General features: G+C 37.5%; 1 protein-coding gene across 1 annotated transcript in view; it reads right to left on the bottom strand.

The window, feature by feature from the left end:
• The window catches only part of CEP112 (centrosomal protein 112), a 416,538-nt gene that overhangs the window by 101,330 nt on the left and 298,030 nt on the right, over window positions 1-17,178 (bottom strand). The window lies entirely within an intron of this gene.

Genomic DNA, 17,178 nt, shown 5'->3' with positions numbered 1-17,178 from the left:
ATTTTTCAAAAGAAGTCAGGAAAATCCAGTATTCAAGAACATATATTTTACAATGTCCAGCATTCAATAAAAGATGGCATAAGAAGCAGAAATATGTAAGTCATAGCAGAAAAATTAGTCAATAGAGTTAGACTAAGAAATGACAGAGGTGACATCAGTAGACAAAGACTACCATTATGTTTCAAAAATACCTATTAAAACCACACCTAAATATTTAAATAAAAATATGAACATAATGAGGAGAGAAATGGAAGACAGAAAAAAAAACCCAAAAAAACCCAAAACCAAACCAAACCAAAAAAAGCCTAAATAGCCCAGGGCATAGCAATATATTATCTGAAAGGAAAATTTCACTGGATGGGATTAATAACAGATTTGGCACAACAGAGGAAAAGATCAGTGAATATGAAGAAAAAGCATTTTAAGTATCCCCAAATGATTGCTAGAAAGACAAAAGACTGAATTTAATGAACAATCTCAGTAATGTATGAGACTATATCATGTCATCTAACATATGTATAATTGTGTATCAGAAGGAGAAAAGTTTGGGAAAATATCTGAAGACATAATAGGTACAAATCTTGCAATATGAAGAAAACTGTAAACCCGCCAGTGGAAGAAGACTAATCAACAAAAAAGATAAACACAAAGAAAACCACATCAAGATACATCATAATCAAATTGCAAGAACAGAACTAAAGATAACATCTTAAAAGCAGCCATAAAGGTAGATGCATTTACAAGATAAGAATGAGGATTTCTCATCTGAAACTATGCTAGTCAGAAGATAACATACTGAATCTTTAAAGTGCTGTAAGAAAAAAAACAACAACTGTCAATCTAGAATTGTGTATTTGGTAAAAATATCCTTTAAAACTGAAGATGAACTAAAGACCTCTTCAAACAAAAATCTGTCACCAGCAGACATGAACAACAGGCAAGGTTAAAGGAAGTTGTTCAGGCAGATGGAAAATGATACCACACACAAACCTGGAACAACTTGAAGAATTAAGAGCACTGGACTTAAAATTTCTTTGAAACAAAATGTACTTTTAAAAGCAGAAATAATAGGGACACCTGGGTGGCTCAGTCGGTTAAGTGGCTGACTCTTGATTTTGGCTCAGTTCATGATCTCAGGGTCCTGGGATTGAGTCCTATGTGGGGCTCCAAGCTCGGCATGGAGTCTGCTTGACATTCTCTCTCCCTCTCCCTCTACTCCTCCCCCCACTCATGATCTCTTTCTCTAAAATAAATAAATAAATCTTTAAAAAATCAGAAATAATAAAAGTATATTTGGGGGGTTATACTATATTTAGAAACAGGATAGGCATAGAAAATAGAGGTGCACTGTTATGAAGGCATTTATATTTTATGGTAAACTGGTTTAAGAGTTCACCAAGGCAGACTGTAATAAAGTTCCATATCACAAAAAAAAAGAAAGAAAAAAGAAAAAGGTATATCTACTAAGACAATAGTAGAAATAAAATGGAATATTAATAAGTACTCAGTGAATTAAATAAAAGCTATGAAAAGAAAAAAGAAAAAAGATGAGAATAGAAAACAAGTAGCAAAATAGTAGAATAACACCCAACAATACCAGTAATTACATTAAATATAAATAGCTTAAAAATTTTATCTAAAAGACAAAGATTGTCAGACTGGATCTAAAAGAAGGTATAACTACATGATATTTTCAAAATAAACACTATATATTTAAACATGTTAAAAGTAAAAGGATGGGGGCGCCTGGGTGGCTCAGTGGGTTAAAGCCTCTGCCTTCAGCTCAGGTCATGATCCCAGGGTCCTGGGATCGAGCCCCACATCCGACTCTCTGCTCAGCAGGGAGCCTGCTTCCCCCTCTCTCTATCTGCCTGCCTCTCTGCCTACTTGTGATCTCTGTCTATCAAATAAATAAATAAAATTTAAAAAAAAAAAAAAAAAAAAAAAGTAAAAGGATGAAGAAAGATGAACCATGAAAAAAGTAATCATAAGTGAGGAGGCTATGCTAATATCAAGTAGATTTGACAACAAAGAAACTTAGCAGAAAAAAGGGAATATTTCAATAATGATAAAAACTTAATTCATAAAAATGATAGAACAATCCTAACATATAGCACCTAATTTCAAGAGCTTCAAAATACATGAGGCAAAGACTGACAGCACTGAAAGGGGAAACAGGCAAATCCACAAACTGTAAATGAGATTTCTTTTTTTAAAAAATTTTTTGAAGATTTTTATTTATTTACTTATTTGACAGAGAGAGAGAGAAAGCACACAAGAAGGGGGAGCTGTAGGCTCCCTGCTGAGCAGGAAGCCTCATGTGGGCCTTGATCCCAGTATCCCAGGATTATGACCTGAGCCGAAGGCAGATGCTTAACTGATTGAGACACCCATGCACCCCTGTAAATGAGATTTCAACCCTACTGTCTCAGGAATTGATAAAAACAGGAGATAGAAAATTAGTGAGGATGTACATGATCTGAAAAACACTGTCAACCAACTTGACCATTATTAATCAGACACCATATTCTGGGTCATACAACAACTTTCAAAAATTTTTAAAGGGTTAAAATCACACACAGCAAATTCTCTGACCACAATGAAATTAAATTGGAAATGATAATAGATATGTATCTTATATTCTTAAAATATTCAGAAAATTAAAAATACACCTAATTTCTATGGCCAAAAAAGAATTTACAAAGGCAATTAGAAAATACTTTAAAATTAATGAAAATGTAACCATAATGTTTATGGAATGCAGCTAAATCAGTGCTTAGGGTAAATGTTTAGTTTTGAATTATTTTATTTGCAAAAAAGGAAAATCTAAAATAAGTGATATTTATATGAGCTTCCCCTAAAGAAGCTTGAAAAAGAATAGCAAATTAAAGACGAAATAAGGAAAGAAAGAAAATAATAAATACCAGAATGGAAATAAATGAAATAGGAAACAAAAACAATAGAGAAAATTAGTGAAACCAAAAGCTGGTTCCCTGAGATTAAAAAAAAAAAAATTTGATAAATCTCTAGGTAGACTGATCAGAAACAACTGAGAGAAGATACAAATTAACCAAGATCAGGAATGAGAAAAATGGGAACATGACTATCAGAACCCACAGAGATTAAGAGGGAAATAAGGAAATACTATGAATAACATATTGCCAAAAATTTCTTGATAATTTAGGCAAAATACAAAAGTCTCTTAAATGATACAAATCACCAAAAGTAAGGCAAGAAGAGAAAAGCTCAAAAAGTCATACATCCCTGTAAGTATTAAACATGCACACACGTGCGCACACACACTCACAGTCACTCACACAGTATACTGAAGCCCAAGTGGCTTCACTGGTGAATTCTACTGAACATCAACAGAAGAAATAATACCAACTCCACAGAAACTCTTCCAGAAAATAGACCACACAGAAATTATGTCACAGTAACTGAAGGGAGCATTGTTTCTCCACCAAGACGTGGATTCCACCTCTTATCACCATCAGGAGTCTGACACCCCTGTCTCCTTTCCTTTCACATCACCCATATTTTCTTCTACATTGACTCATTTCCAGATGATTGTAACAGGCTGATTTTACATACACACACACACACACACACACACACACACAGCCTGCCCTGAACACCTGCTATATCCCTGCGATGGTTTCACGAACATTTACTTTGAGTACCTCCTCTACGTCGGACACTCTACATTTACAGAGGTAAATGATTTAACACGGTTAAGGAGGAGACAAATAAATGAGTCAATAAAATACAGCACAAGTGTCATGGAAGAGCTATGTGCAGAGTGTTATTAGGGAAAGACTAGGTGATACCTCACGCCGGAGAAGGCTTTTGTAAGGAGGTGAATATTAAAGGCTAATGATGATGGAGATAATGATGATGATGAGAGCAACAACAAAACAACAACCAGTATTTATTTTGCTCTTACTCTACTGACACATATTGTTGAAATGCTTTACATATATTAACAGATCTAACCCTCCCCCAAACTGTGAGGTAGCCACGATCATTATCCTCATTTATAGACTGTGAAACTGAGAGAGAGAAAGGTGAAAAGACTTGTGTGAGGTTATCAGGTTGGAATGAATAGGAGTCAACTGATTGGAAAAGAAAGAAGAAAACTCCAAATGGGAAGAGTAACAGGTGCAAAAATATGAATGTATAAAAATTATATATAAAATGTTAATATTTTAGTATATTTTAAAATACATATATTAATATAGGACACAGTATGCATTTAATAGTCTATTTTAATGCACATATTAATATTTTAATATTTAGTAATATATTTTAATAGTTACAATATATAAAAAGTAAATTTATATAATACACACATAAAATTTGTTTTTGTTTCATTAAATAATACACATATAAAATAAAATTTCTTGTAATCCATCATCCAGAGTAACAGTGTTGACATCTTTTTTATGTACAACTTACTTGTAGGTACCAGGATATTTCTGAAGTCCTAAATCTGGCATTTTCTTCCATTCTCCAATCCATCCCAGCTTGGATGTTGCCCTTACTACCTCCCCAAAAGGAAGATACAGCAGAAGTACAGAGGAAACAAAGAAGGTAGCGTTTGGCTTGTGACTCTATAATCTGGACCAGTGATACTCAACACAGGGCAAAAAGTGTATCAGTACAGTGGGTCTTACTCTATCCGCTTGCCCTACTGCTTCCCCCATCCAGACTAAAAATGATTCTCTAGCTTGGGGGAATGAGACGTCGGCTGAAGTGAAGGGGAAAATGTTTATCCATGAGTCTGTTCCTGAGAAAAGGCCTTGTTTCTTGTCCTATTCTCTGGGCCAAGCCTGAAGGATGGGGAATGCATGGACCCCACTCCCCAGCCCCACAAATAGAGAGGGCTACTCTAATCGCAGAGAGGCCTGTGATCACATGCCAGACGGAGGCAAGGGGCCATGTGACCTTGAGTTCTTAGGCACACTGGCATGGATACAGGGGCCACAGCAGAAATGAGCTGTGTGGTGTGTGTGTCTAAGCAGGCCAGCAAGACTGCTGTACCCAGTTTCCATGTATTCACACCTCTCCCTGACAAAATACAAGATTATAAAACCTCCTGGGTGTCTGAGAGCAGCATGGATGTAGCACACAGAACGCAAGGCCCAATGGGCTTTCAAAGAGAAAGGAGGGGTTACGGAGAGGTGACCCGGGTCCAGTGACTACCAAAGATCCGTGGGGGCCACAGATGTCTCAGTGGACGCCTGCATGGGCGGGTCGGACCCAGGAGCAGAGGGCTCCATGCCTCATCCACCAGCCCATGGCACAATAGAGCCCTTGCACTCAGGTACTATCCTGGGGAAGGGGGAGATTGACTGAGATCCAAGGTGACTGAGGACACATATCAAGTTTTTGCCAAGCAGCTAAATGGTGACTCAAAACAGAAACTGGGATTATAACAAAATAAGCACATCTGAATTTAGGACCTGGGATTTGCACCCATTTCAGGTGGATCACCATTAAGTGCTGGGTGAGACTTTGGTGGCATTTGGCTCAGCTCCCCCTTGTCATCATGCCTCCCCTCCAGGAAGGAGAGGTCCACAAGAGGAATGGCAGCAGTCAGGGGATGGATGACAGGCTGGTTTTGTGCCCCGGACCGTGGATGTGGGAGTGCGATGGAGCATGAGGCCGAGACTCCCTCCTTCCAAGCTGGAATTAACATTTGACCTGCAGATGTCAGTGCTCTGTACTGAGTGACTCTTTAGTTATAATTCATTTCTAAAAAATTGATGAAGTCACTTTATACAGTTGCTTTACCCAGAACCAGAATCGAGTAATTAGGAACTCAAAGTACTTTGCTTTTGTCACTGCCTAACTATTTGTAAGAATTCCAGGGAGAAGCCACATCCTCCATAAAGGAAGAAAGAAACCAGACAGTTTTGGAAAAGGGCTGCGGTATCATTATCAAAATCACTATTTCTTGAGTTCTCAGTAAATATCGGCGGATCCTTTCTCAGAAAAAGTGCCCAGGTTCCTGAATTTGGCCCTATTTCTGACAATCTCCAATCAGTATTGAATACATTCTCCGTCTACATTAAATCATGTACACTTAATGACAGATAACCTATAGAATAACACGGGACAGTTGGTTTTCTGCCGTCACTGCAATTCAGAAAGACTAATTTTCTTGCCATTGCAACATAGGTATTTATGTGGTTAACACCCATAAATGATCACATAAGATTTACATGAATTTCCACCACACTCACTGAATAAGAGAGCAAACTGTGAAACAAGCTTATGGAAATAGTTAAAGAATTAAGATCTAATCATATTTCAAAAGCTCACCCTCAGAGGAACACTCTGAAGCAGAGGCCACAGAAACTGAAACTCATTTATTACTTGGGCAGAAATACAAACTTTAAGAGAATGAAGGAGGAAAAAAAAAACTTTACTTTGCTCTAGGGAAGAAGCAACTATTCTCTGATGTGCAAAAAAGAATTTATCATCAAAGACCAAATGTAAATGGGGCCAATTAATTTTTTTAAGAATCTCTACCTTCTATAATATTTTTATGCCTTTGTTTCTGTTATGCTTTATACCAAAATCTAAGGTTGCATGATCTGACAGAACTTAAAGAAAAATGATTACTGTATTTAACAAATTTTAATATATTTAATATACATTTTAAATTTACTAAATATATTTACTCAAGAGTGGCACATTTGTTGGTATAGTACTTTAAGGAAGCAGATAGAAGATCTATCTCAAATATATGATTTTAGACATCAAAAACATGATGATATTGTCCAATGACCAAATGATGTTAATTGAATTGTTGGTCAAGTAATAAATTATTTGAAATAAGCTTTGAATCTGGGAGTTAGAGAAGTCCTGATTTGTCATACTCATAAATCCCATTATTATTTTGTTTATTGTTTTGGAAATTTTTCTACTTTTTGGTTCATTTGTATAAGAAAATAGAACATAATGAATATTAACTGGAAAGCTTATGAAATAATGCATTTACAGGAAGTTGCTATGTTAGATTTGTAGGCATTTCAATATAAATCTCAATACTTAACAAAATCTCTGTTTTCTCTACTGGACAATTTGGAAGTTTGAAATAGGTGCCGGGAGGACATTCTTAAGATTCAGTTATCAGATCTTCCTAATTAAAGATGACTTAGAGCTTATCCAGCTTCCCAGGGTCATCTATATTGAGCTGGAATTACCATACCAGTTTATTTTTATTTTATTTTTTTTACCATACCAATTTATTAAAAATAATACTCAAAATGGTTGACAACAATGAGTTTGATGTCTATATTAAACATGTCCTGGGGTGCCTCGGTGGCTCAGTCATTAAGTGTCTGCCTTCGGCTCAGGTCATGATCCCAGGGTCCTGGGATCGAGCGCTATGTCGGGCTCCTTGCTCAGTGGGGAGTCTGCTTCTCCCTCTCCCTCTGCTCCTCCACCTGCTTGTGCTCCCTCTCTAATAAATAAAATCTTAAAACAAAAACAAAACTATGTCCTGTCCCCCACTTTGTCTGCACATATAAGGTCTTCAACTGGTTCTGTTGCTGTGTAGGTGAATTTTCCATCACCCAGACCCTTAAAACTACTTCAACCATCTTTTTCTTCAACTCAAGTTACTTTCATTGACTATCCCAACAACTGTTGCCAAACGGTAAGCAGTAGAGCATGATGGTTAAGAGCACAAGCTTTGAAGTTAAACCACCCTGGGTGGTGTGACCATGGGCAAATTATAGAACTTTCCTGAGCATTATTTTATAATGTGCAGATAAAGTTGACAATGAAGATTAAATAGGACTGAGGTTTAGCAACGTAGGAATGGTGGAAGTTCAAGATGGCACGGGATCAGAGAGTGGTGACTAAGCACTGGAATGAGGATAAAGACCAGGTTCTTTATGCGTGAGGGAATGGGAAAAATAAAAGGTAAGGCAACAGTGATCAAAAGGAGAACCTGATGGGCTGAGATCGTGGAGGTGAACAAGCTGAGTAATGTTGAGATTGAAGGCATGTCTGCATTTTTTGATAGATAAAGTGGAAACAAGACAGAAATTACTTTACTGGAGAGCTGAGCTTACAAAACTGTAGGATCAGGCTATTAGAAAAGTCAGCTGTCAAAATCAGTCTTTTGCATTAAATTCTTGTTACTTTTTTCCTGTTCCTTTTTTCACTTTGGGTCTTTGGAAATAACTGCTGTCTCAGATTCTTCACTGGAGTAGCAATTTTTGTTTTCTGACATGTCCCCCCAAATGGGGTACTCCGCTGCTTTTGACATTACTAACCATTTTAATTTGTAACTGCTTAAATTATATAATTGGCACATGCAAAAGAATATTCTCCACGTTTCTGAAAGATGATAAAGAACCTCCCTACAACAACCATACCATGTAACATCTAGCTTTGCAAATGCCTATGGTTCTTCCCAGCCCACTGCATCCTCTAACTCCTCCCAAGAACGAACAACTATCCTAAATTTTATTTACTGCCTTGCTTTAAAGTACTACACATGGAAGTGTCTCCGACATATTGGTTTTATACAAACATAATCATGCCCTGTGTAATTTCCTGAAACTTGCTGTTACTCATACGTTTTTTTTAAAAAAAGGCATTCACAATATTTCATTTGAAGCTGATTTCCTTCATAATCACTGCTTGAGAATATTCAAGTGTGGGAAGCGATCAAAATCATTCATTCTCCTTAACAGGCATTTGCACTTTTCACTTTTTCTTCCACAAGCCACGCTGCTATGAGCATTCTCAGACAGGTCTTCTGGTGCGTATCTGTGAGTTCCTAGGCACATGCTAAAGGGCTGAACTGATGGTCCATAAATCAAATGCTTGACTTTAAAGGAGAATGCCACCAACATTTTATAGCCTCACCAGAGTGTCTAAGAGTTCTTTTTGTTCCACACTTTCAACCCTACTTAGCATTGTCAGACTTCCTATGTTTAATAACAGATTTAGTAAGACACAATTTACATATCATAAAGTTCACACTTTCAATTTGTACAGTTCGGTGGTTTTTTAGTGTATTCAGAGAGCTGTATATCTATCACCATTATCAACTTCCAGAACATTTTCATTGCCTCAAAAAGAAACCCCACACCAGGGGCGCCTGGGTGGCTCAGTCAGTTGAGCATCCAACTCTTGATTTGGGCTCAGGTCGGGATCGTGGGGTCCGGGGACGGTGCCCCGCGTCGGGAATCTCGGCTTAGCGCGGAGTCTACTTATTTTCCTCTCCCTCTGCTCCTCCCCCAGGAGGTGGGGGGAATCTGTCTCTCTCTCTGAAATAAATAAATCTTAAAAAAAAAAAAAGAAAAGAAAAGAAACCCCACACCTTTTAGCAGTTACTTCCCATTTTCCTCTCCCCCAATCTCTTCTGTCTCCATGGATTTTCCTATGCTTGAACATTTCATATAAATGGAGTCACACAGCATGTGGCCCTTTGTGACTGGCTTCTTTCAAGTAGCACATCTTCAAGGTTCATCTCTGTTGCAGCATAGATCAGCACTTCATTCCTTTTGACTGTCGAATAATACATTCCATTGTATGGATACACCACACTTTGTTTATCCATCCACCAGTTGGAAAACATTTGAGTTGTTTCCACTTCTTGGCTATTTTAAATAATGTTGCTGTGAACATTCTGACAAGCATTTTTGGGAGGGGAAATATATTTTCAATGTTCATCTTTCAAAAGAAGATCATGGAGATTCTATTTGCAGGCCTCAAGCTCCTCAGTGGGAGTGGAATTGTTAGGTCCTACGGTAACTCTACGTTACACTTTTTAACGCGCCCAACTATTTTGTTAAGGGGCTGCACCATATTTCATTCCCACCAGCAAAGTATGAGGGTTCTAATTTTTCCACATCCTTGCTAAAATTTGCTATTTTCTCTCTTTTTGATTGTAGCCCTCCTAGTGGATATGAGGTAGTATGGTCGGCTCCTTTGATCCCTCGCACGGAAGTAGTAGCAAACATATGGGCTCGGGTCATTCTCTGACAGCTCTACTTGCCTTTGGTTTCTCATGGAGCTGCTCCAAAATAGTGGCTCCAATCTGGGAGCGTTAGACTTCGGGAGCATCACAGCATTATCAGAAGACATGAGAAAAAGTGTTAGAAGAGCCTGAGGCCTGTAAGTCAAATCCCCATGATCTACTGTTGAAGGGTGCCTCCTATGCCCTTACTAAGGCTGAGTTCTTCAAACTGTCCAGCTGCTTCCAACGAGGCCTTTGTAGCATCACTGCTAAACCTTCCATCTTAGTTGAAGGCTCTCTTGGGGAGATAACCTAATACATGCACTCACCAACTGGCCTTTTATTTCCTTTTTGACCAAAATCAGCACACAAGCCATCCTATCCATATCCCAATTACACTTTATTCTGATGCCATTTGGAATGGAGAGATCTTAATCCTCATATGACCTTTTGGGGATGATTTGTTTATGTCAGATGTCAGCGTGGTTCACTATAGCTGTAGTGTAAACCTTTTAGATTTCATGAAAGGAAAATGAAATTTAATTAATGAAATCAATTAGAATTAACAAAAGGATGGTGATAGACTAATAAAAATAAAACAAGGAACCAAATTCTTGGGAAATAATTTTTCACAGCTTAATTATCTGTGAATAGACTACAGCATTGAGAAACATTTCCCAAGACAGGATTACGACAAAGGAGAGAGTAGGAGGAATGACACCAGAGTGAGAGAAGAAAGATGTTAAGATTCTAAACTTATTGATTCAGGATCTCCAGGATCTTGAGGCCCAGGAATCTATATTAAAGACTCTCCCATTGCTTCTAATAATCAGCCAGGTTTGGGAACCACTGCTCCAGCTAATTGACGATATGACTGAGAGCACTTTCTTAAATTAAAAAAAAATAAGTTATAAAGCACATAATTTCTGCTTATACTACTGCTACTTTATCTCATTCCTATTGTGGCTTTTCTTTGAAAAGAACCCAACAAGTTGAGGTGGTTGTTTTAAATAAATGAATATCATTGACTTTGATAACCTCCAAAGAGTTGCTGTGGTAACACAGAACAAAGATAATCACCATCAAGATCTAAATAATCAAGGTTGCTCAGTGATCTTAAGCTGGCTTACTTTTAATGGCTTTAAATGCCCGAAAAGCAAACAGTCAGCTCCAAGGAGTCAGATGGTATTACTACCAGAGCATTTAACTAATTGCGCTGTCCCCCAACACCCAAAATAAAAACAGAGAGGAATACGCTGTTTGTTCATGAAAGCAATTAAAATACATACACAGCGTTTTCACGGAGCCTGCCACTCTCAGCTCTCATCTGTCTAATTCAAACCATGCAGCTAGGTGTTAGCATTAACCTCTCTGGACTAAATACAAAAATTCAAAGTCATTTTGGGATTTGATCCTCATTTTCAGCCAAATATCCAAATTCATTTCGAATTCACACAAGGACCGCAACAGCTTCACCTAAATCAGTTTCCTACAAGTTAAACATCCCTCCTACACTCAGATGTGATTGTGGAACTACTTTGATCTTTATTCCCAAATTTATTGCTCTGTGTAATCCATGACAAAATATAATGTGATTTACTATATCTCTATATGACAGCCCAGCAGCTGACAGAACTTAATAATTCAGCATAAGAAAAAAACCTTCTGGCACCAAAATCTACAGATCATAATGGGGACCCTTTACCATCAGTTTACAATGAAGCCGTTACAAGCTGATCATAAGAACTTCAAAACAATTCTTTTTTCTTCCTCACGTATTTAATGAAGGAAATTTTTATTCCCTCAACGTGCTTTGTAGCTGCAAGCAAGTAATTTTGGAACATTTTGCTTTTGTTCTCATTAAAACAATGCAGGACTAGTCACTACTGATGTTCCTTCCTCAAAGAAAAGGACTAAATTTCTCCATTGAATTTGAAATAAGTGAAGAAACACAAACGTGGGAAAATAGAAGACTCTAAAAAAAGAAAATCTATAGTTGGTTATGATACAGAAAAAGCATAGATTAGCTAATTAGGCACCGTATGTATAATAACTGAAATGATGTGCTGTCTTTGAAATTTTAAGGGCTGAAGTTTCTCTAAAATTTCCTCTCCCTGAACATCAGTGTGCATCCAGGGATGGAAAGGTCAGACCAGACAGACTTTAGGTCTCTTTCAACTCAAAATTTCCAGGATTTTTGAGACCGCTTTTTAAAGAGTCCTGGTGGTTCTCGCTGTGGGGTGGTGATGGGTCTGAGGGTCTCTCATACTCCTGGCCAAAGTGGGACAAGAGGGAGATGCTTACAGCTCGCTTGTCTAACTCCTTGGAGACAACTGGATGGTGTTTGAATACGGAGCCTCAGCAATGGGGTCTGGCTGGGTTGGCAGTACTCCAAGTTCTCTCTGGACTCTCACTGGCTTTCCAGCACTGTGGTTCTCAACAAAATGCCCCCAGACTCCTACCTCGTGGATATTTAGGTATTTGTCAGCCTATGACCCAATCCATGGGGATTCACCTCCTTATTACCTCTTCAGGACGTTTGGCTATAAAAGGTAAATTATATATTATATATTCAAATTTGAAACTTACTGTCTTCTTATAGACATTTGGATGAAAACATTCTTCTCTAGATTAGAGTACTGCTTGGAAAAGCTGGCTGGTCAGCTAACTTCAAGAGTATTCCAAAAGTATTTCTTGTGAAACCATCCAAAAGGTGCATTTAACTTGTTGAAATCCACTGTGAATCACAATCTGATTTCCCACTTTGCACATCTAAAAACTCAGTGTTGCTCCTGTATAGGTTACACACTCAGACAGACTAAATCCACAGCAGACCCGGGTTCTGAAGAGCATTTGATGTTATCCTATGTTCTAGCCATTATTACATTTCATTGAGATTTACACATAACTTTGCTCAGACCCTAAACCAGCTTCTCGACATGCTTGACACTGGTCGGTTGTCATGAACACGCATCTCCAGTGCTATAAATTCACAACAGAACTTGGAAAAAGTCCAGGCATTTTTACTGTCTCTTGTTTGGAAAGGTTATAGTTAATTGATTCAGGATCTAAAGCTACTAAAACCCTTGAAGTGCTTTTTCTAATGAACCACATGACTGTGGTTTTCAATTCACCTACAAATGAAGACCAAATAAAACTCTATGTACAAATATATCATGAGCCAGGCTTTGTTCTGGAGTGCTTTAGTGGGCTCTTAATTTTTTAAAATGGCCACAAGCCTTCAGAGTATCTTTAAAACAAAACAAAACAAACAAAAACAGAAGATGTGAACTAAATAATTTACTAGCCAAACAGGTGGAAACTAAATTTTTAAATTTCCTTGACTGATCAAAGGTATAATGGTAACGTTTTCACATGAGATAGACTCAAAAGCTGTACCTTTCCACTTGTTTTTCAAAGTTTAAATTTGAGTGTAGTATTTCATTCTCCTGTGTTACTTCCGTTTTATCTTGAGGTGAAATAAAGAGGAAATGTTTTCCATGCACAATTTCCTTAAAAAGGTTTGTTTTCTTTCATTCCTTACATTTGAAATAAAATGTGTGACCACCAACAGATCTTTAGAAATTTCTACCAGTAAGAAATGCTATGTCCTTGACAGCTTAGACAAAAAGTTGTTAATACCCTTGATATAATTTCCCAATATGCTAACCCTCCCACTTCACCCAGACATACTTGTTATTGGTTATATCTATTCTCTTGTTTGTCTCCCACTCAATTCTGACTTCAGAGCCAAAAATTCAGGGTTTGGGCCAAATCAAGGAATCTGAGGCCAAGGAATTTGGATTTTATTCTGGAGGCAGTGGGATGCATTCAAGGTTTGTGAGCAGCGAGTGAAATTAGTAAAGCTATTGTTGAGAAGATGGCTCGCCTGGGACCATGGAGAATGAAGCAGAAAAGCAGAGCAGATAACTGTGGCAATAGTCAAAGAGAGCTGCTGCCAATGGGTGAGGGCTTTTGTTCAAAGCCCTAATGAGACGACAGTAACTGAGGAGACAAAGGAAATGAACCATGGCTCTCCTAGCCTCGTGCCTCTTTCTGAAGGAGAAAGCTGCATTAGGGAAACACAAAATCAAACAAAAGGAAATAATAGCATTTTCAACTCTTTGCACGTTTCTACCATCTTTCACCCAAATACTGACAAATTCACAAATGCATTTTCCTATAGTAATTCCTTGTTTAAAGATGCTTAATTTTGGCACATTTTTCAGAGTGCAACTGAAACAAATGAAATAAGCATCGAAAGGTCTAACTATGGGTGCATCATAAATAATTCCTCAGAACCCGGGGTTGAGAAATTTACCCTTGTGTGGGTGTCGAATCAATCTCTCATGAATTCTCCCACCTCTTGATACATTCCTTTCTCAATATTATTGCCTTTTTTTCATAATCCATGCTCTTTTTAAAGTTGATATATAATTCATTTACTATCTTACTCATCCTTCTAAAGTATACAATTCAGCAGTTTTTAGATATTCACAAAGTTGTGCAATCATCTATCTAATTCCAGAATACTTTATCAGCCAAAAGGAAACCCTGTACTATTAGTTGTCATTCTCCATTTACCCCTCCCTTACCCCCTGGAAACCTCCAGTCTACTTTCTGTCTCTATGGATTTGTCAATGAACACTTCATAAAAATGGAATCACCCAATGTGTAGGCTTTTGTGTTTGGCTTCTTGCACTTGCATAATATTTTCAAGGTTTATCCATGTAGCATGAATCAGTACTTCATTTCTTTTTATGGCCAAATAATATTCCATTGCATGGATATACCATATTTTATTTATTTACCATTAGTGGGCATTTGGGTTGTTTCCACTTTTTGACAATTATGAATAATGCTGCTATGAGCATTTATGTACATGTTTTTGCATGGACATATGTTTTCAATTCTTTTGGGAGGTACCTAAAAGCGGAATTGCTGGATCTTATGGTAATGTTATATTTAACTTTTTAAGGAACTGCCAAATGGTTCTCTAAAGTGGCTGCCATTTCACATTCCCACCAGCAAAATATGATGGTTTTGGTTCATTCACATTTTTGACACTTGTTATCATCTGCCTTTTTGATTATAGCCGTCTTAGTGGAGTAGTGAAGTAGTGAAGTAGTATCTCATTGTGGGTTTGATTTGCATTTCTGAAATGACAAATAATGTTGGGCATTTTTTCAATGTGCTTATTGGTCCCTTATATATCTTCTTTGGAGAAAGTCTATTCAAACCATTTGCTCATTTCAAAATTGGATTATCTGCCTTTTCATTGTTGGGTTATAAAAGTTCTTCATATAGGTTTGTAGACCATTATCATATAGATGATTTGCAAATATTTTATTCCATTCTGTGGATTATCTTTTTGATCTCTGGTGGTTATGCTCCTGGAAGCACAAAAGTTTTTACTTTTGATGAAGTTCAATTTATCTATTTCCTCTTTTGTTGCTTCTGTGTTTGTTGTCATAGCTATAAAACCACTGCCCAACCAAAGGTCACAAAGATGGATGGTATATTTTCTCTTAGGAGTTTCATAACTTTAGCTCTTACATTTGGTCTAGCAGGATGGCCATCAACAAATTCTCTCAGTTTTTGTTTACCTGTGAACCTTTTTATTTATCCTTTCTTTCTGAAAAATGATTTTACATGTTGTAGAATTCTTCGTTAAAGTCTGCTTCAGGACTTTGAGTATTTCATTCCACTGCCTTCTGACCTTCGTGGTTTCTGATGAGAAATCAGCTGTTGATCTTTCTGTTAGTTTTTTATACATAGTTTCCTTATTTCTTTGAACATATATCAAATAGTTGATTTAAAGTCTTTATCTACTAAGTCCAACATCTGGGCTTCCTCAGGGACAGTCTCTATTGATAGGCCATACTTTGTTCCTTCGGATGGCTCATAATTTTTTTGCCAAAAAATATACATTCTGGATCTTACAATGTGGCAATTATGAAATCAGATTCTCTCCCTTCCCCAGTTTTTTGTTGTTGCTGGGATTTATCATTATTGTTGTTATTTTTAGTGACTTCCAAACTAATGCTGAGAAGTATGTATTCTGCCATAAATGGTCACTAAAGTCTCTGCTTGATAGTGGTGTACTAATGATTGGGCAGGGGCTTCCTTAAATGTCCTCTGGTTTTTGCCAAGGGCTTCCATGTACATGTTGATGAGCACCTTCAGCACTAAGATGGCAGATTACAACTCTGCCTTAGCCTTCTTTTCCTATTTGTTCAGAGTCTCAAGAGGCTTCTCTTCCTATCTGTGCAGGCCAGAGGTGAGAGTTTAGAATCTTCTCAGATCTTTCTTGAGCATGCACATGGCCCTAGGTATGCATACAAATGTACACAGCATTCTAGATTCCAAGTAATGTATTAGAGATTACCAAAGCCCATTTGGACAGCTTGTTTCCCAGTTTTACATCTTAAGCCTTTGGGATAGCCTATTGTTTGCCCCAGTGTCATATACCACCTCAGACAACCATGATCTTAAACAATTATCCCTAATTGTTTTTGAAAACTATTCCTAGAGAAAAGGGTTTTCATACTGGGTGAGCTCAGTATGAGCTTGGTCCTCAAGTCCTCAAGTCAGGACACATAAAGACAGCCTTCTGAGTGGGATCTCCCTGGGATCAATAGGACAGGTCAAATAACAATAGTTTTCAGGAAATAAGATTTGAAGGAGCTACCTGTTTTGCCCTCCCTGGTGGTTTCCAGGCTACTAATTTTCTCCATGATTGCTGGCTGTTAATTTTCAATGCTACTTCAGAGCTGGAAAGAAAGGTAGGATAGGAAGAGGATAAGTTTTAAAAAATCACAAAACTTGCTCTTCTTACTGGGTTCAGCTAGATTTTGTTTTTGTTTTTAATGAGTGTTCCCTAGATTGCTGTAAGCCTCTGGTTAATTTCTACAGTTCTGAAAAGGTTGATTATGGTCATTTTTGCCTGTTTTCTCAAAGGTTTCATGGAGGAAGGAATTTTTTGAGGTCCTTACTCTGACATTTATCCTGACACCTTCCCCAGCACATTCATTGAGTGTTGTTTTCCACATCACTTCCTGATGTGTTATATCACTTCCTGTGTTCTCTTTTTATTCCACAAAATTTCCTTGGGAAATATCATCCATATGTAGTTCTTCAGAGTCTACTCAAAAGTCAGTATCTCTCAAATCTATGTCTTCAACACAAAC

Source organism: Martes martes, assembly GCF_963455335.1.
Source record: "Martes martes genome assembly, chromosome: 16".
Taxonomy (NCBI): domain Eukaryota; kingdom Metazoa; phylum Chordata; class Mammalia; order Carnivora; family Mustelidae; genus Martes; species Martes martes.
This window is presented reverse-complemented; position numbering and strand designations above follow the sequence as displayed.